The sequence below is a fragment of the Amblyomma americanum genome, chromosome 1 (genome assembly GCF_052857255.1).
Source record: "Amblyomma americanum isolate KBUSLIRL-KWMA chromosome 1, ASM5285725v1, whole genome shotgun sequence".
Taxonomy (NCBI): domain Eukaryota; kingdom Metazoa; phylum Arthropoda; class Arachnida; order Ixodida; family Ixodidae; genus Amblyomma; species Amblyomma americanum.
The window spans coordinates 328,188,203-328,213,265 of record NC_135497.1 but is presented as its reverse complement, the minus strand read 5'-3'; the positions used below and the strand labels follow the sequence as shown (position 1 = coordinate 328,213,265).

Genomic DNA, 25,063 nt, shown 5'->3' with positions numbered 1-25,063 from the left:
ATATCACTAACCCTCTCGGGAGCAGATGATAAAATAAGGTCTAAAATATTAGCATCGCGTGTTGGAGCATTGACTAGTTGAACAAAAGAAAAGTCGAGTGTTAGCTGCATGAACTCATTAGAGGCAGATGAATGTGAACATAGGTTCAGCCAATCAATGTCTGGGTAATTAAAATCCCCGAACAAGAAAATGTCAGATTTAGGAAATCTGGTTCGAATAGCCGTGATATTGTCATGTAGGTCAGCGACAAACGAGGCAGGGGAGTCCGGGGGCCTGTAGCAGATGCCTAAGACAGTGTTACCGAGGCGGGATGCTATTGCTACCCATATGATTTCCAGTTCACATGGAATATCCACAAGGAAAGACAAAATGTTATTATTAACTGCAATTAATACTCCGCCGCCCCTTTTGCTTATTCTGTCTTTTCGGTAAATTTGAAATCCGTTGCTATCAGGCAGAAGTTCCTCGTCAGCGATATCTGGACGCAACCACGTTTCCGTTAGAAGTAGTATATTACAGTTGCTATTATCAAGATATGAGCAGAGTTCGGTGCGTTTAGGAAGAAGGCTGCGTATGTTAGTGAATGTCAAATGGAGAGGTGGGCTTGGAATGCTATCTATAGGCGACTGGATCGGGTTTTTGGTAACACGTGCATTGCTTCGGCATCTTAGCTATCGTGAGACTTCTATTACTTGGTCAGTGTCAGAGTCGTACATGTATACTGAATCACCCATGCGCAGTTCGTCTACGCTGAGCTTGTAGGCCGTTTTTTTAGATTTGGCAAATTCCAAGAGCTTTTTCCTGGCGAGCCGCGTTTGTAGTGAAAAGTCCTCACGCACTGCATAATCGGTGTCTTTAAACTTCTTTCCGTTTTCGAGAATAAGTTGTTTATCCTTAAAATATGTAAGTTTTACTATGATTGGCCTGCATTTCTCAGTCTGAAACTGCCCTAGACGATGCGATCTTTCAATTTGTGTAGATTGAAGATTAACCCCTAGTTTTTCGGAACAGAGATTTATAACTTTATTTTCTGCTGTCGACCATGTTTCAGACATCTCGTCCGGAATGCCAAAAAACAGCAGATTGGATCGCCTAAGTCTGTTTTCCGCGTCTTCACACCTCGATTCGATTTTTCGAAGCTGTGCGCCAATAGTACCTGACATATTCGGTCCGGACTCGGATGCTGCCGAAACCTGCTCAATCTTACGTTCCGCCATATCAACTTCGACTGTGCGAATCCTTTCAGATAGTTGCTTCAGCTCGACGTCAACACAGGCACGCCAGTGCTTAAGCGCAGTCAATTCGCTCCGAATGTCGTTTTGACCTCATTCTATTCTTTGTACCGTAGCGAGCACAGTTGACAGTACATCCTCGTTTCCGGGGTTGGGACCAGGGTTTGTCTCCACGTCGCCGCAGAGCATCAAGAGCAGGTTACTAACGCCGTGAGCGGCTTTGCCGTCAAGCAATCCTAGCACATCACACAACAGCTCAGGGCACGACACCGCAAAGAAACAACGATTGCTGGATCTAACGCAACGGCAAGCGTTTAGGTAACTGACCTGGAAGAAGAGGCGAGGTGAGTGCACCATTCTGAATGCGGTGTCGTGCCCCGCAGGGGCGGCTGCTGGAGGCTGCTTATATTCCCGGTGGTCATTGTGGGAAGCAAAGACAATTCGGATGTTGGCGAGCGGCAACCGGAGCAAATGAACAATGCGAATGAGCGGACGCCTCACCTTCCGCTTTCACTTTTTTTTACCGCTATGTAGAACATCCTGTGAGCATCGGCAGCGAGCTGCGGGAAGGGGCTTGCGCAGTGCATCTCGTGCACCCTCGCTCGTGCAGCACGGGTGGGACACTCTCGACACTGTGAACAATACAGTGTGTGTGGCTGCTTTTAGTGCAGTAGCTCTACTCAATGCAAAAGTCGCTCACCGTTCCGTGGCTGATTTGACCTTGGTTTAACCTTGAGAAGCACAACATAGCAACAGAATGGCTTTGACAAGTTGACCTTGGCCGATTTGGACCAAAATCTATGTCCAACCATAACTGACCGTGCCCGACACGATGGCGACCAATGAATTTGGTTCGGGTAATTTCCAAAATTTTCGCCCGCGCCACCCCAGAAATTGACCTTGGCCGATTTGGACCAAAATCGATGTCCAACCATAATTTAGCATGCCCGACCCGATAGTGACCTCCAAATTTGGCCCGGGTCATTTCCAAAAATACGGCCCGCGCCATCCCCGAAATTTGACCTTGGCCGATTTAGACCAAAATCTATGTCCAACCATAACTGACCGTGCCCGACACGATGTTAACCCCCAAGTTTTGCCCGGGCCATTGCCAAAATGCTATCGCTCGAGCTTGGGTATAACCGTGGTTAAACCCTGCCTAACTTTTTCAAAAGCTCCAGCCATTAGCGGCACATTATATACGAGCAGCAGGTATGTTAGTTGATTTAACATACGGATGGCCGTACAGAGCTGTTAATTCTTACGCGTCGAAGTGGATGTGATGTGCCACAGCTGGCGCATGATCAAGTTAATTGCAGAGATATGAGAGAGGCCTTTGCCCTGCAGTGGGCATAGTCAGGTCGATGCTACCGCTGCTGCTGATGCTGAGGATATCCTAGCAGTAACCAAAACCGACGCGAAACGGGTTATGCACACATATGGCGACACTGTGCCCAAACAGGTAAGGGTCTAGTCAAGTCGTGGGGACATGGTTTGGGTCGTTTAAAGGGACACTGAGGAGGGCTCTATCAATTTTTTTTGTTAGCAAAATCTGATAGTTCGGCATTTCATGGCTTCGTTGCCGCTTGTCCGGGCGCGAAATATGCATTTATTTGAAAGCAGTTTGAATTCGAAGACGAAGAAGTTTTTCCCGCCGCTCTGATTCAAACTCAGGAAACTCTTATGACGCCACGGCAACTCTTATGACGTCTCAGAACGGAGTGACGTGACACGTGACGTAAACGCAGGCTCCGTGATTTCTGACGGCTAGCGGTGCGGTGCGCAACCTTCCTTTGCCAGCCTCAGAGATTCACGACTTCCATGAAGTAAGGAAAATTCCTCCAAGGTGGCGCCTCTTGTCCTAGGAAGTCATCACGCTTGTACTTGCGAGATTGGCCTGTGGCGGCGATACCTGTATTTTGGTTCTTGCTATTTTCTACATTACAAGAGCTTTGTTTTCAGTAAGAGTGGCGTTTTTGTGATCAGGAACTGCTATTCTATCGATACAAGTCAACTTCAATTTCTCCTCAGTGTCCCTTTAAGAGTGCTTACGCCGCAGCGAGTGGGAAACGACTGAAAAACAATTTAGTGACGGTCCCAGCTAATTCAATGGCTTATGCTGGTCGTTGCAGACACGGTAGCCCTGGACAATCCGCACGTAGTGGACCTGCGGTCGGACACTGACCAAGCGGACACCCGAGATGCGTCAGGCTATGAGAGACGCTGAGGTGGGGGACGATGTCTACAAGGAGGACCCAACCGTTTACGGTAAGCAGGGTGAAACGCAGCGGGGTAAAATACTAATGCGATGGCATTAGAGGCCCTGTCCTGTTCTCGAGTAAAACCGGCGTACGTCCGTCCGTCCGGGTAACGAAAAAACAGGTCGTAAACCTGCCATGCTGGGCAGGTGGCAACCTAGCCACCATGGAAGGTGACCATGAAATTAATTCAAATGAATTCAATGCACATGCTGCCTGCCCACCGAGGCACTGCGCATCAGTACATTGGTCGAGGGATAAACAGCGCCCTGGAGAACTATTGGTGCGACAATGAGCCTGATGGGAGCCTTGGAAGAGCAGCCTGGGTTTCATTAACCGCCACAGCACTCCGCCAGTAGTGGTATGAGGACACCCCATGATCTGTGAAGGGGAAAGAGTACTTGCATGGGAGGGATCTACAATGCTTTCGCATTATACTCTTAAGGGTATGTTAAGCGGTGGCCGAGCTTTTTTTTAAACAGCAAGAAAAAAATTCGACCGAAATTACCTCGCTATTAAATCAACCATTCAATGCGGTAGCAATAAAACGGGCTGGGCGAGGAAATTGCGAACATTTGCTGGTAAAACAGGAAAGAGTTGAGGTACGAGGGGATCTCCCGCTTTCCCCACATCCCAAAATAAAGCTTGATCTGAGGGTTGCGACAAGGTCTATACTATGAAAGTTCATCGACTATAAGTATCGCGTTATCTTCCATGGGCTTTAGGCAGATGCTATTGAGTGTTCAATTCGAGACAGCCAGACATACACGCTGCCCTGTAAAGCGCAGGATTAAAGGGACACTGAGGAGAAATTGAAGTTGGCTTGTATCGATAGAATAGCAGCTCCTGATCACAAAAACGCCACTCTTACTGAAAACAAAGCTCTTGTAATGTAGAAAATAGCAAGAACCAAAATACAGGTATCGCCGCCACAGGCCAATCTCGCAAGTACAAGCGTGATGACTTCCTAGGACAAGAGGCGCCACCTTGGAGGAATTTTCCTTACTTCATGGAAGTCGTGAATCTCTGAGGCTGGCAAAGGAAGGTTGCGCACCGCACCGCTAGCCGTCAGAAATCACGGAGTCTGCGTTTACGTCACGTGTCACGTCACTCCGTTCTGAGACGTCATAAGAGTTGCCGTGGCGTCATAAGAGTTCCCTGAGTTTGAATCAGAGCGGCGGGAAAAACTTCTTCGTCTTCGAATTCAAACTTCTTTCAAATAAATGCGTCTTTCGCGCCCGGACAAGCGGCAACAATGCCATGAAATGCCGAGGAATCAGATTTTGCTAACAAAAAAAAATGATAGAGTTCTCCTCAGTGTCCCTTTAAGTGCTGTTGTGTAAGCTTTTCAATCTATTTATACTAATGCTGTCAATTGGGTCGCTGACGTTGATACGCGCATTAGATTTATGCCTTCCCCTTTGTGTAGTGGCGAATTCTGGAGCTGGTTTTGCAACGGCTATTACTTTTTTTTTCAGGGGTATGAAATAGCATTCGTATCTTTGGCTGCACGATGGGCATGCTTCGCTGGTAGACTCGAAGCGAGTCGGTCTGAACTGACAAAGGAACCTTACTTCCTTGCTTCGAATCGAACACACAGGCTTGCGTTCTCCATCCCCGAGAAAACAAAATTGGCAGTGGCTTAACTTAGCTAAGCCTGGAATTCAGCGAAAAGCAAGGACGCTTGCTAAGCGTCTGAGGCTCGTTCATGGCGACTCCGCTGCCCGCTCGCGACAGCCGTTCTATGTACCACACGACCACGTGGCTATGACGTGGTATCACGGGGTCTTACGACACCCCTATCGGATGTCATCACGTGACCTCACATCCCACTATTGGATGTTCTTAAGGTCAAAGGTCATCCCAAAGGTCACCCAATGCCAAAGGCCAAGATCAAAAATTAGAGGTCATTTCAAGGTCAGAAGTTAAAGGTCAACTAAAGGTCAATGGTCAAGGGTTTGACGCCGTAACTGTACCACATATGGTCATACACGGCTAACGTGGTTGGGCTGAAGGTAGTTGAAGGTCATTCTCCGGCCTACGCGACGACTGCTTTACCTACAGAAGTGAAGCTTTTCGCTTCAAAAAAATACATATTAAGGCACAGGAAGCCGATCTTTGGAATTCACCTTAACTAATTTACCTTAACGCAGAACTCGCATCTCTCTCTAAGTCGAAGCTCTCCACCAGCTGCGCGGGTGCAGGTACAAAGACGTGCCTCTTCGCAAGCGGCCTCTCGGGGGAAGCAAAACACGAAATTCACGTACTCTGTACAATGTCAGCGAGAAACAGGACGAAAACACTCGTTAAAACGAATCCTTCCTTCATGGAACAAATACACAGGCTCTTGCTGTGACACACTTCAAGCGTCACCCAGTATTCATACCCAAAAATTGTGGACAAAGGCATTTTTGAGCGGGGAACAGTTTATGAACGAAATTTCTCTTTCCACCCTCCACCACGAAATCTGAAGCCTCACTCCTTCCACTGACTCTGTCCGCACCGTCAGCAAGCATGTCTCATGGGTGCCGGGCTGTTGACTGCCATTCTCCTTCCTCTCCGCCGGGGGGGGGGGGGGGGGAGGGGTGGCCTGTAGCGGCACTATCATCGTCAGCAGCGCTACGCCGCCTCGGCTCGTAACATAGCGCTCGCGCTGGCTACGTGGGGCCACGTGCGGCGTAGAATAAATACAGTTGATTCCTGGTTCCCGGCCTGTTCGCTTGGTCCGCGTCGCGCTCCGTTAATTTGTAGATGACGAAGTCAATGTCCCTCTACACAAGTCTATCAATGTGTCACATGTTGATGAGTGTGAGCAAAGGGTGGGGGGGGGGAGAAAGAGTAACTTCCTCAACCAGTAAAAAAACGAAGGCACTGCAAAAGGAACAGTTCAAGAACTGCAGTACATGTCGCATAAACTGGTGTAAGGGCCGCACTTTTGTTTTTAAAATGCAGGAGGGAATATTGAAGTTGCGGCCCATACAATAAGTACCAAAAAGGGTATAACAGCATTTTTTAATAAATTATCTAGGCCAAAAAAGGGGTCCGATCCATAAGCGGGGTAAGCTAAAATTGAAAAAAATCATTTTTACTTTTCTACCAATCTTGAATGACAAAACCTTGGAGAATATCTTTTGAGTGGGCACGCTTTAATGCCATTTAGCAGGACAAAAATAGCCCGGATCGCAAAACTGAGTGGTGAGCGGGTTTGGCTGATCTCCTTGGAGCTTGCCGTCACCCGCATTGCTGCTGCAAAAAATGACGTCCAATGTAAAACTAGTAGTTTCACTCAGTCGAGCTGATTGTTCAACAAGAGTTAGGCAGAGAAATAATTGGCATGGTGTGTTTTATTGAACGCCAGCGCGTTTTACCCTGTGCCCTTCTCGTTCATTCCGAGGCCATTTCGATGGCCCACTGCGACCAGCGGAGACAAGAGATTCTGGTGGGCGACGTCTCGCGCATCTTTATCAATGAGCAAGGAGGCGCGGCACATGCATGTGCAAGGGGCGCTCGAAGCATCATCATCATCATCATCATCATCATCATCATCATCAGACTAACTACGCCCACTGCAAGACAAGGGCCTTACCTTTATCCCAATGAATAACCCTGTACTGTGCTGCCTGTGGCCCCCTTATCCCGGCAGACTTCTTATTCTCATTCACCCACCTGACCTTCTGCCGCCCTCTGCTACGCTTGCCTTCTCTCGGTGTCTATTTCGGTGCCCCACACTTCAAACAGAAAGGAGCAAAAAGAGAGTAAGCAATTCTCTAGCGCACTCCCTTGCACAAAAGGGAGCGAACTAGAGTGCTTACTCCCTTTTGACTCCCGTGTATACAGACGTATACGTGTTTACAGTGTAAATGACCAATAACAATAACAATAATGGCTCTGATAGCAGAGACTAGTATCTTCAGAGTCAAAATGTAGGACTGCACCGCTCCCTTTGGTGTAGTGTCGCCGAGTCGCTACCTTGTAATCCACACCGTGTTCGCTCGTGTATGTGTGTGCACGTCTTGAGCGTATTTTTCTTCTACGGGCAAGCATTTTGATGGCCATTATATAGGTCAAAAGCGGATGCGTTTTGAATATGTAAAGCAGTGCTGTCGGAAGCGGCGGATTATATCCTCCTCGTGTAAGTGCTAGTCTAAGACGGTTCCCAGGACAATGTTTTAGTGTTGGTAGCATTAGAAGCCAGGGCCAACATTCGTCTTGGGTTGTAAAATTCTCCCTTTTGCTGGAAAGAACCGACGTCCCCAGACCGGAGCATTCCCATTGGGAGGAAGAAGATGACGTCACCAGACGGGAGCGTTCAGACTGGCTATAGGGAAGTGACGTCATCAGAGCGGAAGTGGCATCGATACCGTAAAGCATCAACAGCTGCTAGCGCTAACACATTGCCAACACACAACAATGAAACTAGGTGTCCCCTTTATTTTATGGACTTGAGCTCTTCTTTTTAGATGTACCCTCCTCACCGTCCTCGCTTCATCACCTTTTGACAATTGAGCACCCTTGGACGCTCCAGCAGTTAAGTGAGATATTCAGAACTTAATCAAGGGGGACAAACCGAAGAAGGCCACTTGACCAATGCATTACCGTACATACCTGCTGGAGCAGATCCCCCCGCCTGTTGCACTTCAATATAACCACGTCGCCACTGTAGCTCGGATTGTGAGTCGCTTTATTAGAAAGAGTTTCTCCCCACAGGTGGCGGGGGTTCATAGCTGGGATGTACCCATCAGAAGGACAGCCGCCTCCTTCTGGAGGACCTGAAGCCCCGCGTCAGATACAGGGACTTCCACTACTGCCCCAGGATTTCGCTGCTTTGCCTCGAGAACACGCACAACTTCTGCGGGGGCACCGTCCTACCCCTGAACTACATGGAACAGGTGCGACAACTAGGTGCTTCCGGTCAATGCCAATACGGCGCCGCTTCTCAAACCGTTGTCCGCAGACTGTTGGCGGACATCCTCTGCGACATCCTTAGGGAGCGAATTCCGAGAGTATTCTTCAGTTACACTTCTGCTTCTGCACTTATGAGGCTCGAAAGTACAATTGTGCATATCCTTGAGGCCTACAGGTCAAAGTATACCGTGTGCTTGCATCGACGTGGTTTGTGCATGGCTGTTCCTAAGCAGTCATTGCTGGATTCATTTCTCCTCGGATTTATTATTTATTAAAAGAGGGCCCGTGCTTCTTGTTACATGAATATAAGGACCCCGGTGCGACCATCTGTCGGCATTGTCATCAGAGTTTTTTTTAGCGAAAGCTTCACTACGCTAGGTTTTCAACGGGGCAGAGTCAGTTCAGTCATGTGACAGGTTTCACGTGGTGTCACGTGACAGGTCATGTGACCTACTGACGTCTTCACAATCTGCCCACCGTGGCAGATCTTGTTGCCTCTTCAGGGCTCCCTTCTTTCTTCTACGGTGACACGGTGAGGCCGTTGCACGTGTTGGGAGTTTGGCCAGGTGTTTTTTATTCCTCAATGTCAAAGTCAATGTATTGGTCAATGTCCCCCTAGGCCTCGTGCAATATATTTAGCTTCCCCGGGTGGGGGTCCGGCTCCCTGGTTCGATAGCCTGCCGGCCCAAAGTTTGCCCTTGGATTCTTTCGGTCGAAATGGCGTCAGTGACATCCCAGTGGCGCTTGTACCCATTGGAGACGGGGCCCTAAAATTGAAAAAAATTTAAAATTATCCAGGAGCAGTTGAAGGCTGTTACCAGCCGCCACCTGGAAATCTCTGAAGTGCGCCCTTTCGGCCGTAGGGGCATTCTGTGCCGATCCTCGGATGTGCAGTGCGTGTCGGAGTTTCTGCGCTGCACATCCTTCGCATCATTTCCACTAAATCATTTTATTCTAGAGCAACTGGCATGTTCAAAAGAGATCATCCGCGACGTGGACCCATAGGCCTCTCCTCAGGAACTACTTGACGACTTTCAGGACGCTGGTATCGGCGTGTTATCAGTTTACCGCTGCACCAGAGATGCTAATGGCTCACATGTGCCGACAGAGTCAGTGACTGCAACGTTTGCAGGATCTTCATGCCCGTCTGAGCTTAAGGTTTGGCCCATAGTGTACCGAGTCGACCCGCTATATCCTCGTCCGTTGCAATGCAGGAACAGCTGGCGCTTAAGTCATAGCAGCAAAGCTTGCAAATCTGCGACGCGTTGCCGACTATGCGGGTAGAACCATTCCGCAGACCTCTGCTCATCTGAGGGTCCTATTTGCATGCTCTGTGGCGGCATTCATCCGGCTGATGATGCTGGCTGTCCCAAACGTTCAGATGAGCAGAATGTTCTGGACATCATTTAACAGAGAAGGTGCTCTAGAGCTGATGCTTATGCACAATTAGACCGGAAGAGGCAATTTTATGCGGGTCTTGCAAGGTCATTTGGTTCTGAGGCACAGGGGTTGCTGAGAAAGTTTGTGGTGCCAGCTGTCGAGAAGGCGCTTGCAGTTATTGTGGACCGTATGCTGACTACATTCACTGAAGCTCTATCCCAGGGCATTTCAAGTCACGTTGCTCATTCAACTGCTGGCCTTCCAGTTCTATGAACTATGTCCTTCCCATAGCCTCCCTGGTGTCTCTCCCCTGGCTCCTATTCCTGCTGCGTCCTAGTCTGTGCCTGTACGTGGCGCCGGGGATACAAGCCTTTTTACCGTTTGCACTACGGACGTCGAGATGGCGAATCCTTCCCAGAAGCGTCGAGCTCCTTCCTCTCCGTCGAAGTCTGCCCTCCCAAACAACAAAAGCAAGAAAGGTTCCCCCAGTAATCCACATAAAACTGATGTGTTAAAGGAGGCTGTCACAGCCTCTCTGCTTTTACAGTAACAATGGCGAGGTTAAAAGTACTACAGTGGAATTGCCGTTCAGACGTATCTTCGTTTCACGCTTTACAGAACCTTGTCTCACAATTTGACACAGACATAATCTTACTTCAAGAAACTTGGCTTACTCCTATTAGGTCATTATCTCTCAAAAAGTTCCGGGTATTCCGAGCCGATCGCAATTGCGGCCGGGGTGGTGGCTTGCTAACATTAATTTCTTCTAAATTTGTTCATCGGGTGCATGTGTCACATCAAATTCAAAGACCTGACTGCGAATTGTTGGCTGTTGATATCGCAGTTCCACAGTGTACTCCCCTTACCGTTGCTAATGTTTACGTTCCTTCAGGTGTCAAAGCACAGATCATTAAATGATCTTTTGCGGTCTAACAATAGAGGGGTGTTTGCTGGTGATTTCAATTTTCATCACGCAATTTGGGGTTTTCGTACTGATGCATGTGGGCAGCTGGGCAGCTTATTTGGTCATGGATGTCGGCAAGGGACGTGCGTTGCTGCAAAAGTCCAGGAGTTACTTTCTTGCGTTCCTTTTCTCGGTCTGTCATTGACTTAACATTAGTTATTAACGGGGTTTATTCGTTTTCTATAGTGGATTGTGGTACTTCCAGTGAAAACTTTCCGATATCTTTCACAATAGCAGCTTCTCCCCTCAGGGCGACTGCTTCTCCACAAACTTAACATTAGCAGTGAACGGGGTTTATTCGTGGTCTACAGTGGAGTGTGGTACTTCCGGTGATCACTTTCCGATATCTTTCACAATAGCAGCTTCTCCCCTCAGTGTGACTGCTTCCCCACAAAAATTCGTAAACCGCACACTTTTAAAAAACTTGTGCAGTCCTCTTTCACCTTCACTGCATCATCTGTTAACTTGGATCGCGCTAACCAAGTTCTCTATTGCGTGTTCACGGTGCAGTCTACGGTCAAAAACAAGCAACCCTCCCTGGGGTGGATTGATAAGTGTGAGAGTGCATATCGACTTAGAAAAGCTGCCTGGAAAACCCTCGGTCATAGCCACTGCCCGCGGAATTGGATAAATTACTAATTTTTCGCTTCTGCATTTAAAAGGACCATTGGTAAGGAGAAGGAGGAGTACGATGCGAATTTGAACAGCTATCTATCAAGCCCAAATAAGCGCAAAGCTTTATACCGATTCATGGAACGAAACCATAATACGCCGTCCTCTCATGTTATAGAGTCAGTGGTGTTACCACCCCAGGATGCAAAAAAACAACTTGACCAGACAGCACAAGGCCTTGCTCTGCGCTTTCAAGCGCGGTTGGTGGTTCCATTCGTCCTACCCCCTCCGCGCGCAGACTTTATTGCGATTGCGCCCTCTGAATTATTTTCCATTGCTCCTGGCCTCAAACCTCCAGCTCCCGGATGCGATGGGATCTCTATCGGTATGTTGAAGTCTATTGCGGATGAATTTACCTCGGATGTATTGCATATGGTTAATATGTCCCTGAAGACAGCTTGGCACTCTCCTGGATGGAAAATTGCGAAAATAATCTTACTTCTCAAAAATACAACAAAGGGTTTTGTATTTGATAATATTCGGCCGATTTCCCTCTTGCCTAATTTAGTTAAACTTATTGAACGCATTGTTCACAGCCGTCTTACAGATCACGTCCTTGCAATAGAAGCCTTCAGTGCTTCTCAGATGGGGTTTCGTCGGGGTGCTCGATTTGAATCGCACATTTAGATTTGGAAAGAAGAATTAGGATTGCAATGAAGAAGGAAGAGGTCGCGGCTTTAGCCACTTTGGATATCGCTAAAGCATATGACAGCCTAGAGCATTCAATAATATTGAACAAGCTTGACGAAATTCGGCCGCCGTTTTATATTCTTGCATGGGTTCAGGAATTCCTAAAAGATATGCGTTTCTTCTGTTCTGACGGTTCCTTTACTTACGAGACTTTTTCACGGACTAAGGGCGTGCCTCAGGGTTCGGTACTGTCTCCTTTTATTTTTAATATACTTTGCGGGATATACCAATTCAAGGTGACGTCAAAGTGTAAGTGTATGCGGACGACATCGCCTGTTTTGCTTCTGCTAGAGACATTCACTTGCTTTACTAGCTTTTGCAGGCCTCATTTAATTTAGTCTCATTTAATTCTCATCGTGAACAAATATTTCGTTCTCGTTTTTCCTCCAGCGTCTCCTCTTTATATCTGTCTACAGTATTGTGGCGCCCAAATCCCTCCAGTTGAGTCCTTAAAGTACCTAGGTGTAATTTACTACCCTCATCTAGACTGGCGACCTCATATCAGAACTATAATCATCAAAGGTGAGCGAGCTCTTTGTCGCCTGAGGCGAATCAGCAATAAGAAATTCGGAATGCGCAGAGACGCTCCCTTATTTCTCTATAAGACTTACGCAAGACCAATTCTGGGGTTCGGTTACGTTCTGTTCTCCGGTTGTCCTAAATACAAAATCCAACCTCTGGTTCTTTTGAAGAGGCGCGCTCTACAGCTTTGTCTGGGTTTACCAAAATCAGTGGCGAGTTGTGTCCTCTTTCTGGAAGCTCGCATACGGGACTTGAACTCTCGCTTCCAGCTTCTTACAGTGCGCACCTTCTTCCGGGGACTTGAGGCAATGCCTGGAGTGGCTCCTCCAGTTTTTTTTACTAACCCAGCTTTGTTTATAGATAAACATTGGCCGCTTTACAAACTGCCTCAATTTGTGTTTACTGACCACCTTTTGCCCAGGATGGCAGTCTCGCTTAGGTCTGTGCAATGCGTCAGCAGTTTTCAGGCTGCACCAAGCTGTTTGCTTCGACCATACGCAGCCGCTATATGCAAAGCACTTATCTGCCAATGTGCTAAACGGTCTCCTGGAGGAATATCTGTTTCAGTATTCGAGCCATGCTGCAATTTTCACAGATGCCTCTCAACAAGGCGAAAAGGCAGCAGTAAGCGTTTATTCCCACACACTAGATTGGAGTTATTCTCTCCGGACCCCTGATTACACACCAATTTTCGCTTCTGAATTTCTCGCTATTGGTTCGGCCCTTCAAAAAGTTCCCCGCAATATTTCTCAAGTTATCATTATCTCGGACTGCCTCTCAGTCTTGGCTGCACTAGAAAGTTCGGCAACTAGTCTCCTGTACCGATTCCTAATGTACTTTGTGCCACGTCATGTCCTAGAGGTGCGCTTTCAGTGGATCCTAGGGCACTGTGGCGTTACTTCAAATTCGATGCCCGATTTCTTAGCGAAATCAGCCATCAATGGGCCATTTGCCCATGTCGTTACGAACCTCACCCTTCTGGCCACGTCCCGTTATGAACTTTACCTAATACACCATTACCTGAGCCCATCCTTGGTACAGCGCATTTCGAACATTTGAAATTCCCATAGAACATACGTTCCTGCGCATCAAGACAATGTGAGGTTTCCATGACACTGTTGCGCTGTAGGATTCCTTGCCTTCATCTATATTTAGGCCGTTCTGGGTTCACGCCGTCGATTCTATGTGTCATTCGGGGACGTTGAAACGATAGATCATTTCATCCTGTGTTGCCGGCGGTTTGCACGGCAGAGAATTCAGTTTTTGCAAAATCCTCTCGCTCAATTAAGGTTGCCGTTTACTCTTTCCGTCCTCCTCCCGTTAGGTGGAACCGTCAAAGGGCATGCCATTAGGCAGGTGTGTCAGCTTCTTCACAAGTATATCATTGAAACCGGGAGATTTTTGTGTTAACTTCTCGATGCCTTTACTTTCCTCTCAAAATTAGTTTCTTTTGATCAATTCGTAAAATTTAGTTATTCTACTCGCACCGCTTTGTTTCCTTGATTTTCATTCCAAATTCCTCAAGCTCTCTCAAAATTCTTGATTTTCTTTTTCTCTCAGAGTCCTATTTATGAGCCGCTTGAGATAAACCTGGATGAGATTTTTCGTGTTTGGATCTGCACCAAACCCTGGCCAATCCACCACCGTGGGTATGTGCCATCGTATTTGAAGAAACAACAACATCCTCGGTGATTGTAACGCTCTTGCAGGTTCGCAAAGGGGACAGGTCCTTGCTGGCTGCTGCTGTTCTCTGCTTCTCCTGGTGGTTCCGACTTGTTCATCATTGGTGAGGCCGTACTACGTTGGCGGTTTTGGCCAAGGCGTAGGATAAGATGCAGTTCATGCGAACCTGAGGGCGTGTTTTTGCTGAGAGATGTCGTTGACCTCTCCAGGTGGAGGGTTGACAGCTTGGTTTGCCAGCTTGCCAGCCCAAAGCCTGCCGCTTGAGTCCTTAAAAAATAGCATTGATGCAATTGCCGTGGCTGTCGTCCCAATCGGTGAGGGTGCGATCAAAATGAAAACCCCCAACTAATTCAACAATAGCTAAGATCATTGACAGCCCACTATCTGCAGATCTCTGAAGTGCATCATCTTCTTTCACTCCCTCCTTTATCCCTTCCCTTACGGCGCGGTTCAGGTGTCCAAAGATATATGAGACAGGTACTGCGCCATTTCCTTTCCCCAAAAACCAATTATTAATTATTATTATTATTTGGCGGTAGAGGCATGGTGTGCAAGTACTCGGACATCGCTTGTGTTGCAGACTTGCTTCAGTGCAAAATTTTCAGCTCACTACCGGTTAAAGCATTCATTCCCGAACAGCTTGCATGTGTCAAGGGTATTGTACGTGGTATTGACCAAGCACCTTCTCCGCAAGAAATTCTAGAAGAAATACAGGATGTAGGAGGTGGGGTCCTTTCAGTCTACCGCTGCAGTAGAGAGGTAAACGGCTCGCATGTTGCAACTGAGTCTGTAATAACAACTTTTTCTGGCTTTTCCCTGCCTGATGAACTAAAAATTTGGCCGATTGTCTACAATGTGGACACTCTACATCCCCGCCCTCTTCAATGCACCAACTGCTGGCGGTTCGGACATAGCGGCAAAGCATGGAAGTCGGAGACACGCTGCCGTTTATGTCGAGAAGGTCATTCTGCTGATAATTGCACCTCATAGCAGCGTCATTGTTGCCTCTGCAGCAACATCCACTCAGCTGATGATGCCTACTGCGCAAAACGTAGTGAAGAGCGTAGCTTGTTGGATATTATCAAAGAGAAGCGGTGCTCAAGAGCCGATGCTTACGCTGTTCTTAACAGGAAAAAAGACTCATACGCTAGCCGTGTGCGCGCTTCTGTTGGGAACATTGAATCCAACTTGACTGCCTCAATTGTGACCTCAGTAGAAAAAGCCCTTAATAATGTGGTTGCCGGAATGTTAAACACTTTTTCTGAGGCGTTGGCTCAGTTTGTTGCAGTTCAATCTGTGACACCATCAACATCCATTCTGGCAGCAACGCCTGCATCTGTTTCAGCTTGTGCAGCTAATGCTACCCGCTCAATATAACCTCCTGATGCTCCCCAGGTCTCACCTAACATCTCTGTTCCTAGCATTGCGTGTCGCACCGACATCTGCACAACAGATGTCGAAATGTAGTGCGCTACGCAGAAGCGCCATGCTTCCTCGTCACCATCTAAATCTAGTTCTGGACAGATGAAAGCTAAAAAAGGACCACCCAAACTTCTTCCCCATGTTGATATCCTTAAAGAGGCGATTTATGCCTCTTCAATTGGTCAATAATCATGGCAGGTATAAAAGTGTTACAATAAAATTGCCGCTCCATATTTTCTTCTCTTCCAGATCCAGAATTACCTATTCGCAAACATAAACCTATGTTGTGCTTTTACAAGAAACGTGGTTATCACCTTATAAATCCTTTTCAAAGAGAAACACCACATGAGCATATATTGTCACCGACAAACGGGCGAAGCAATCAAACGAGGTTTAATTAGACGTGCTGGGAGTGCAAGACAGCAGGGAGCTCGAGCAAGGAAGAAGACGAATACCCTATCCCCTCGAGTGCGCAAGGCATGGCAAGTCCCATCTAAAACAGTTCGGCCGTGGTATGGCGCCACTGGATTGCTGGGTACTGTGGCATTACTGCCCCTCTCTGAAGGGCAACGACTCGGTGCCGCAACAATGAGAAGCAGGAAGGCAAGGGACGGCGAATGTTCCGGCGGCTGGTGTAGACACGCCTGAAGAGCTAGCGGGATGGTACGGCTCCTTCCGTGCGACATGGACGACTTCGGTGGTCGGCCGTCTAGAGGAGCGAACTGTACCCTGGGAAAGAACCTCATTCAAAAAAACAGCGCGAACAGACGGGGACTAGACGAAGAATACACAGTCTAGTCCCCGTCTGTTCGCGCTGTTTTTTTGCATTATGTATCACCAACTCGCCCGCTTATCTATCCTGTTGAAAGAACCTCATAGTTCACCTCACTGACTTGGCGGAGTACCTCGTAGAGGCCAAAATATCGACGTAGAAGCTTTTCGGAGCACCCACGCATGCGTATTGGGCTCCAAACCCAGACTTGTTCGCCGGGCTGGTAACTAACAGCTCGGTGGTGGAGGTTATAGCGGCGAGCGTCGAGGGCTTGCTGGTGCCAGATGCGCTGTCGGGCGAGTTGCCGGGCGGCCTCGGCGTGACGAAAGAATTGGGCAGCACCCATAACAGATGAGGTACTACTAGTCGGGAGCAGCATGGCGTCCAGCATGGTTGTGGTTTCGCGACCATGCGCTAAACGAAATGGAGGGAAGCGTGTAGAGCAGTGTTATAGGCAAATGTGACGTAAGGGATAATGGCGTCCCAGTTGCGGTGGTTTGCGTCAACATACATGGAAATCATGTTGGCGATTGTCTTGTTGAGCCGTTCGTTCGTTTGAGGGTGGTAAGCGGTTGTCTTGCGGTGACTGTTGCCGCTCAGGCGCATAACCTCCTGCGTAAGGGCCGAGGTGAAGGCCGTTCCTCTGTCAGTTAAAACGATGGCGGGTGCACCGTGACGAAGCACAATATTTTGAACGAAAAAGTTCGCAATTTCGTCAGCGGTACCACGAGGGAGAGCTTAAGTTTCACAGTACCGGCTGAGGTAGTCGGTGGCGACCACAATGTAACGGTTACCCAGCGAGGACTCAGAAAATGGGCCGAGTAAGTCCATGCCGACTTGGTGGAAGGGGACTTGAGGCGGATCAATAGGCTGCAGTAGTCTGGCTGGCATAGTCGGCGGCGTCTTGCGACGTTGGCACTCGCGGCAAGTTCTGACGTAACGCTGGACAATTGCAGCAACCCTGGGCCAGTAGTACTTTTGGAGTATCCGCGCCAAAGTGCGGGAAAAACCCAGGTGACCAGAAGATGGGTCATCGTGGCACGCCTGCAGGACTTCGTCGCGCAATGCCGCAGGTACGACGAGTAGATAGGCAGCTTCTGTCGGGTTGTAGTTTTTTCGTATACAGAACGCCATCGCAAAAACAGAATGATGACAGTCCACGTGAGAAGATTTGCGGGGGCGACGCAGCGCTTCTTTCAAGATACTCAATGAGAGGCCGTAGTTCAATGTCGTCCATTTGGTGTTGCGTGAGGATGGACGTAGAGATGGCGCAGAGAGAAATAGAATCGTCGTCGGGATAAACTCGGTTATCCTCGATAGGAGCACGAGACAGACAGTCGGCATCACTGTGCTTCCTACCGGACTTATAAACGATGGTGACATCGAACTCTTGAAGGCGAAGGCTCCAGCGTGCAAGCCGTCCCGAGGGGTCTTCGAGGTTCGCCAGCCAACAAAGCGAATGGTTATCACTGACGACTCTATAAGGGCGGCCGTATAAATACGGGCGAAATTTGGTCACTGCCCACAGAATTGCCAGGCATTCTTTTTCAGTAGTGGAATAGTTCGCCTCCGAGCGTGAAGAAGTGCGGCTTTCGTATGCGATGACACGTTTGATACTATCCAGCCACTGCACAAGGACCGCACCGAGGCCGATGTTGCTGGCGTCGGTGTGCAGTTCAATGTCGGCTGATTCATCGAAGTGGTCAAGGATGGGCGTACTCTGGAGACGAGTACGGAGGTCTTCGAAGGCCTGTTGTTGCTCCTGGCCCCAGAGGAACGATTCGGCATCTTTCGTGAGGCGGGTGAGGGGCTCAGCGATCTGGGAGAAGTTCGGCACAAAACGCCGATAATAGGCGCAGAGACACAGAAAGCGGCGCACACTGCTGCGCTTATCGGTTTGCACGGGAAAAGCAGCGACGGCGGCTGCCTTATCGGGTTCAGGGCTGACTCCCTTAGCGCTCACGTTGTGGCCGAGAAACTTCAACTCCTGGAAGGCGAAGTGACACTTTTCGGACTTAAGGGAAATACCGGCCGAACGAACTGGTGCGAACACAGCGCGCAGGCGCCTCAGGTGCTCTTCGAACGTGGCGGAGAAGATGACAACGTCATCTAGGCACACTACGCAGGACTTCCATTTTAGATCGGCAAGCACGGTGTCCATCATCCGCTGAAAGGTAGCAGGAGCCGAGCACAGGCCGAAAGGAAGTACCTGGAATTCGTACAGACCATCCGGTGTAATAAAGGCGGTCTTTTCCCGGTCGCATTCGTCCACCTCGATTTGCCAATAGCCACTGCGTAAATCTAGAGACGAGAAGTACGTGGCGTGGCGTAACCAGTCCAGGGAGTCATCAATGCGTGGCAGAGGATAAACGTCTTTTATGGTGACGTTGTTCAGACGCCTGTAATCAACACAGAACCGTATGGTTCCATCTTTCTTTGCTACTAGAAGCGACGCCCACGGGTTCGTCGACGGTTGTATCACGTCGTCTTGGAGCATTTCTTGAACTTGGCGGCGAATGGCATCCCGTTCCTTCGAAGAGATCTGATAAGGCGGCTGGCATAACGGTCGTTGGTTTGCGTCAACTATAATGCGGTGCTTCATTAGCGGAGTCTGCCCAACCTTCGAGGTCGAGGCAAAACAGTCGCGTAAAGATTCGATAATGCTCTCGAGGCAGCCTTTCTGATTAGACGGGAGGTTCGGGTTCACGTCGGTTTTTATGGGAGTGGTCGGTGCCTCCACTGATGCCGGGATTTCGGACAGCGAGTGCTGTCCCGCGAATTCGCTAAGTTCTTCGAAATACGCTATAGCTGTTTTGCCAGGCAAACACTGGGGTTCAGAACCAAAATTGGTCACTAAATGTTCGGTTCGCCCACAGTTCAATTCAATAATTCCGCGAGCTACACACAGAAGCAGTGAGATGTTGGTTTCAGCGATGCCACGAGTGCTGGGGCTGTGATCACACTCGACGGTAACAAACATGCTGGCTCTGGACGGGATCAATACGTCGTCGTCACAGACGCATAACTTAGCCCTGCGTGGCTCGGTATCGTCGTCGACAGGGCCTTGGATGGAAAACGACACAATTAGCTCCTGGAGGTTGATAAGGGCACCGTACTCCTGAAGGAAATCCAAAACGAGTATGAGGTCTTTGGAGCACTCGGGTAACACAGCAAAGCAGCCAGGGAAAGTAACACCGCGGATCTGGATTCGCGAAGTGCAGACACCGATCGGAGTTACTACGTGGCCACCAGCTGTCCGGATCTGCGGCCCAGACCAAGAAGTCAGAACCTTCCTCAAGGCCGTGGCTAACCGTCTGCTCATTACAGAAAAATCGGCGCCGGTATCCACGAGTGCGGTAACGTCGTGGTTGTCGGCGGATACCGGCATTTCGGCGGAGACCAGTCGGTCGGAGCGCGTCGTCGAGGTCGTCGGTTCAGGTCGTTGTCGGTCGGAGCATCGCGGCGGATCACCGGTTGGAGGCTCTTGACTCGGTCCTGTAGCGGCAGCCCTACCCGCGGAGGACGCCGTCTTCAGTTTTCCCGACGTGGGGACGTGCCTCTGAACTGGCCAGAGGATGATGGGCGGCCGGGCGAAGAGAACCGCCTTGGGGAGGGATGGCGATCGGGACTGGCGTAGCTTCGAGGTCGAAGATTGCACGTTATCAGCCAAGTACTGCTCGATATCACGTGGTCTTTCACCGTAGCGTGGTCGAGGTGCGTCAGGTGAAATACCCCTTAAACCCATTCTGCGGTAAGGGCAGTGGCGGCGGATGTGGCCGGGCTCCCCGCAGAGGTAACAGAGCGGCCGATTGTTTGGCGTACGCCAAACGTGCGCTTTGCTCACGGGTGGCCTGAACTCCTGCTGCACGGAGGGTACAGTTGCGACTGGCTCCTGCAGGTATGGCACAGGAGCGACGGGGAAAAAGGCTCGCATCACTGGCCCGGGACTTCGTAGCACCTCGCTGTACGTCATAACGGAGGGCGCCGGGTGTGGAGCTGGGGGTGGCTGCACAACTCGTCGGATTTATTCGCGGACCACGTCCGTTACGGCAGCGGCGCTGACCTGTGGAGCTTCAAAGCAAAGTTTCGCCAGTTCTTCGCGCATAAGGCTTCTTACAAGCTCCCGAAGATCCTCGGCGGGCAGCGACGTAGGCGTGTACTGGGAAGCGGCTGCTACAGTAGCCTGACGTCCGTAGTGGGCGCCTCGTTACTGCAGAGAGCGCTCGATACCCATTGCCTCCTTGGTGAAGTCGGACACTGTTCGTGGCGGGTCACGGACCATTCCGGCAAATAGCTGCTCTTTTACGCCACGCATGAAGTGGCGTACCTTCTGGGCTTCGTGCATAGCCGGGTCGGCCCGATTCAACAGTCGCGTCATGTCCTCTATGAACATCGCGACCCTCTCATTCGGCTGCTGTGATCTTGAGCGCAGTGCGATTTCAGCCTTTTTTCGTTCGCTGGTGTTGAACGTGGCTAAGAGCTCTCGGCGAAAGATCTCCCGGTTAGTGAAGGAAGCTTCGTGGTTCTCATACCACGTCTTGGCCGAGTCCTGTAGTGCGAAGTGCACGTTCCGCAATTTGCGCTCGCCGTCCCTCTCGTTGAAGCCCGCCACACGATCAAAGCTGGCCAACCAGTCTTCGACGTCTTCAAACCTCTTACCGTGGAATGATGGGGGCGACCGAGGCGTGTGAAGGACGAACGGCGGGGCATTCCCGGAATGCGGACTTGTCTGGCTAGCCGTAGCGGACGTCATGGCCCTTGCTGGTCTTGCGAGTTGTTCGAACTCTGGCTGTAGACCTCGCAGGCGGCGGCTCGCCTTGTGGACTGGTGTTGTAGACACGCGTTGAGAACTGACGTCAAGAGCGTCCTCGAGGTCAGCGTACATGGACCGTTACCCAGCGGTTCCATCAAATATGTCACCGACAAACGGGCGAAGCACTCAAACCAGGTTTAATTCGACGTGCTGGGATTGCAAGACAGCAGGGATCTCGAGCGAGGAAGAAGACGAATCCCCTAGCCCTTCGAGTTCGCAAGGCATGACAAGTCCCATCTAAAACAGTTCGGCCGCGGTATGGCGCCACTGGATTGCTTGGTACTGTGGCAATATTACAAGAATACTTAACCGTAAACGAAAAATACAGGGAATATACAGCATTTTATACTGATGGATCAAAATCTCCACACTACGTCGCAAGTTCTGCGGTTTAAAATAATTGAGAAAAACAGTACGGCTGCCTGAGTACGCATCAATTTTCAAGGCAGTGTGTTACGCAGTCTGTGAGCTGTAGAAAAAATTATAAATGAGCACATTGTGAATAGCATCATTTACACTGATTCTCTGAGCGTACTCACCTCACTTCACCATAAAAACACAGTTAGACCACTAATCGGTGACATCATTCATATCATAAGAAGAGCTAGAACACAGGGAGAAGACAAAAATTTTGCTGGGTGTCAAGCTACATCGGAATCACAGGCAATGAGAAGGCGGATGCATGTGCTGCAAAAGCTCGGAACAAAGAAATAACGTGAACATTCGATACAAAGATGGCATGAAGCTGGTACAGTGTAAAATCAGGTATGACAGTCTCAATGGAACACTGATAGAAATAATAAGCTACACTTAGTAAATCCCTTAATAGAAGAATGGAAGTCATGCTCAAAGCAAAAACATTTTCATCGAAGTTATTTTTGCCGTCTCCGTAATGGACACGCAAACCTAACACAACTTTCTAATGACAAAACAAGACAGACCTTTATTGTAGAAATGTGGAGATGAGCTCACAATAAATCACATCCTATTCTCGTGCACACAACTCGAACGGCAAAGAAAAAAAATATTTTACCGTATTTTACAATGAACGCATTCCCTTCCACCCCAATTTACTTTTAGGAGATAATTCATCTGTAAGAATTTCATGTGTTTTTAGTTTTCTGAAAGAAGCAGCGATTTTAAATAACATATAATATCACATAACTATTATTTCTAAAAATCCTTACCCTATGCTTTGACGCATTTTACGATACACCTCATTCATTTTCTCAGACCTGAGAAGGCGGCTGAGGTCTACATTTGATTAGTTGGTCTCCTTGGAGTCCCTGTCCGGACAAGGACTTTCACTGAGGACAACCAATGCTTGAAATAAATCCTACCATGTGTTTGGCGCATGATAGCCTGAGTAGCTTATGCGCCATATAGAATCCCAATACAATACAATACCATACAATACACAAATCGTCTATCGACCACTCGACCTAATCTCATGGACGTCACTATCGACCGTGTTACTGTGCGCGCCCTGATTGACACCAGTGCCCATGTATCAGCGATGAGTGCTGCCCTCCGCCGTCGCCTCCGCAAAGTCCTCACGCCTGGCATGTCCCGTGTGCGTATTGCGGATGGCGTCACGCCTGCTGTGGACGGTATGTGTACCGTGCGCGTTACTATTGCCGTCCAGAGTGTACCGGTTCAGTTCACCGTGCTGACCACTGGTGCGCATGACCTTATCCTCGGCTTGGATTTTTTGACTGAACATTCCGCCCTTATTGACTGATCGGGGGGTGTCCTAGACCTCCAACTTCCACTGCTGGATTCAGAACCATTCGTTGTATCACTACGACTGTTCAGGGCCAAATACTCTCGCCTGTCATCCCGAACCGCCTCTTTCGTTCCACTGACCCCACCTCGCCCAGTCCCAATCTTGACCTCTTGCTGACCCGTAACGATGCCCTACCTCATACCATCGCCATCGTCTTAGACAACGCCCTCTCGCTGCATTTCCTCAACTTCGGCGTCTCTTCTTAAGTGCTCCCGTCCGGCATCTGCGTGGCTACGCTATCCCCTATCGCTCCTTGCCACGTCGCTACGTTGGCCGCCACCCCTGTTCAAGACACCGCCGCCACGCGCCGGCAGGATCCTCTGTCGACAGACGCCTTCACGACAATGATGGCTACCGACCTCCGTCCCGACCAAACTGCCCAGCTTCGTGCCCTTATCGAGTATTTTTCGAATATTTTTTGATTTTCATGTGAACAACACCACGCTGGGTCAAACTCTCGCCGTCAGGCACCGCATTGAAACCGGTGATGCCCCTCCCATCCGCTGCTGCCCCTACCGGGTCTCTCACGCCGGGCGTCAGGTAATCAATGCGGAAGTTACTTGTCAAGAAGAAGGAGTTTTTCAATTGATTATCGCCACTTGAATAAAATCACTATAAAGGACGTGTACCTCCCGACGCGCATCGATGACGCACTTGATTGGCTCCATGGTGCCAAATTCTTCTTATCCATAGATCTTCGTTTGGGCTTCTGGTAAATTGTTGTAAATGAGCAGGACCGAGAGAAGACCGCCTTTGTGACCCCTGATGGCATTTATCAATTTAAAGTTATGCCTTTCGGATTATGCAACGCGTCAGCAACATTCGAACGCATGATGGGTGCCATTTTGCAAGGCTTTAAGTGGTCCACCTGCCTGTGCTATCTCGATGAGTCATTGTCTTTTCGCCGACGTTTTCCTCTCATCTCGCTGACCTTTCCCAAATCATTTCCCTCTTCCGTCAAGTTCCGGCCTGCACCTCAACTCGTCTAAGTGCAGTTTCGCGCGCCGTCAGCTCGCCATCTTGGGTTATGTGGTCGACCACACGGGGTCCATCCTGACCCTGATAAGAACCGAGCCGTCAGACTTTCCCCAGCCACGTTCCTGTAACGACGTCCGAAGCCTCTTAGGGCTGTGCTCCTACTTTCGTCAAATTGTTGAAGGCCTCGCCGACATCGCTAGCTGCCTCACCGACGTCCTGAAAAAGGACGCCACCTTCATCTGGGGTCCCGACCAAGTACAAGCGTTTTCCACCCTGATATTGAAGCTTACTACCACGCCAGTTCTGGCACACTTCGGTGTGACCGCTCCCACTGAAGTCCGCACTGACGCTAGGGGCTACGGCATCGGCGCTATCCTCTCTCAGAGGCAATCCGGACAGCACCGTGTCATCCCCTACGCCAGCCGCCTCCTCTCTGCCCCGGAGCGCAATTACTCAATTACGGAACGTGAGTGCTTAGCCCTTGTGTGGGCGGTTGGGAAATTCCGCCCATATTTATACGGCCGCTACTTTACAGTTGTCACTGACCACCATGCGTTGTGCTGTGTCTCTTCCCTGAAAGACCCTACAGGACGGCTAGGTCGTTGAGCACTGAGCCTGCAGCAGTACGATTACTTTGTATTCTACAAGTCTGGTCGCTTGCACGCCGATGCTGACTGCCTTTCCCGTTACCCTGTTCGCCCGTGTGACAATCCTGGCACTGACAGCGAGGACGCCCTGTGCTCTCTCTCTCTGCCCTCGCCAACATGGCCGAAGAACAGCGCCACGCTGCGGTGCTGCGCTAAATTATCGACCACCTCCATACCACCTTATTAGACCCTCCGAAGTGCCGCTTTGTGCTCCGTGATGGAGTTTTATACCGTAGGAGCCTTAATCAAGCAGGCCCTGGCCTCCTCCTCGTTGTGCCCAAACACCTCCGCACTGCTGTCCTCCGAGAGCTGCATGATCTTCCCACTGCTGGCCACTTG

The 25,063-nt window shown here is 49.5% G+C and overlaps 1 pseudogene; it reads left to right on the top strand.

The window, feature by feature from the left end:
- The first annotated feature begins 2,064 nt into the window (after positions 1-2,064).
- Positions 2,065-8,844, top strand: LOC144120722 (uncharacterized; annotated as a pseudogene).
- Positions 8,845-25,063: the final 16,219 nt, after the last annotated feature.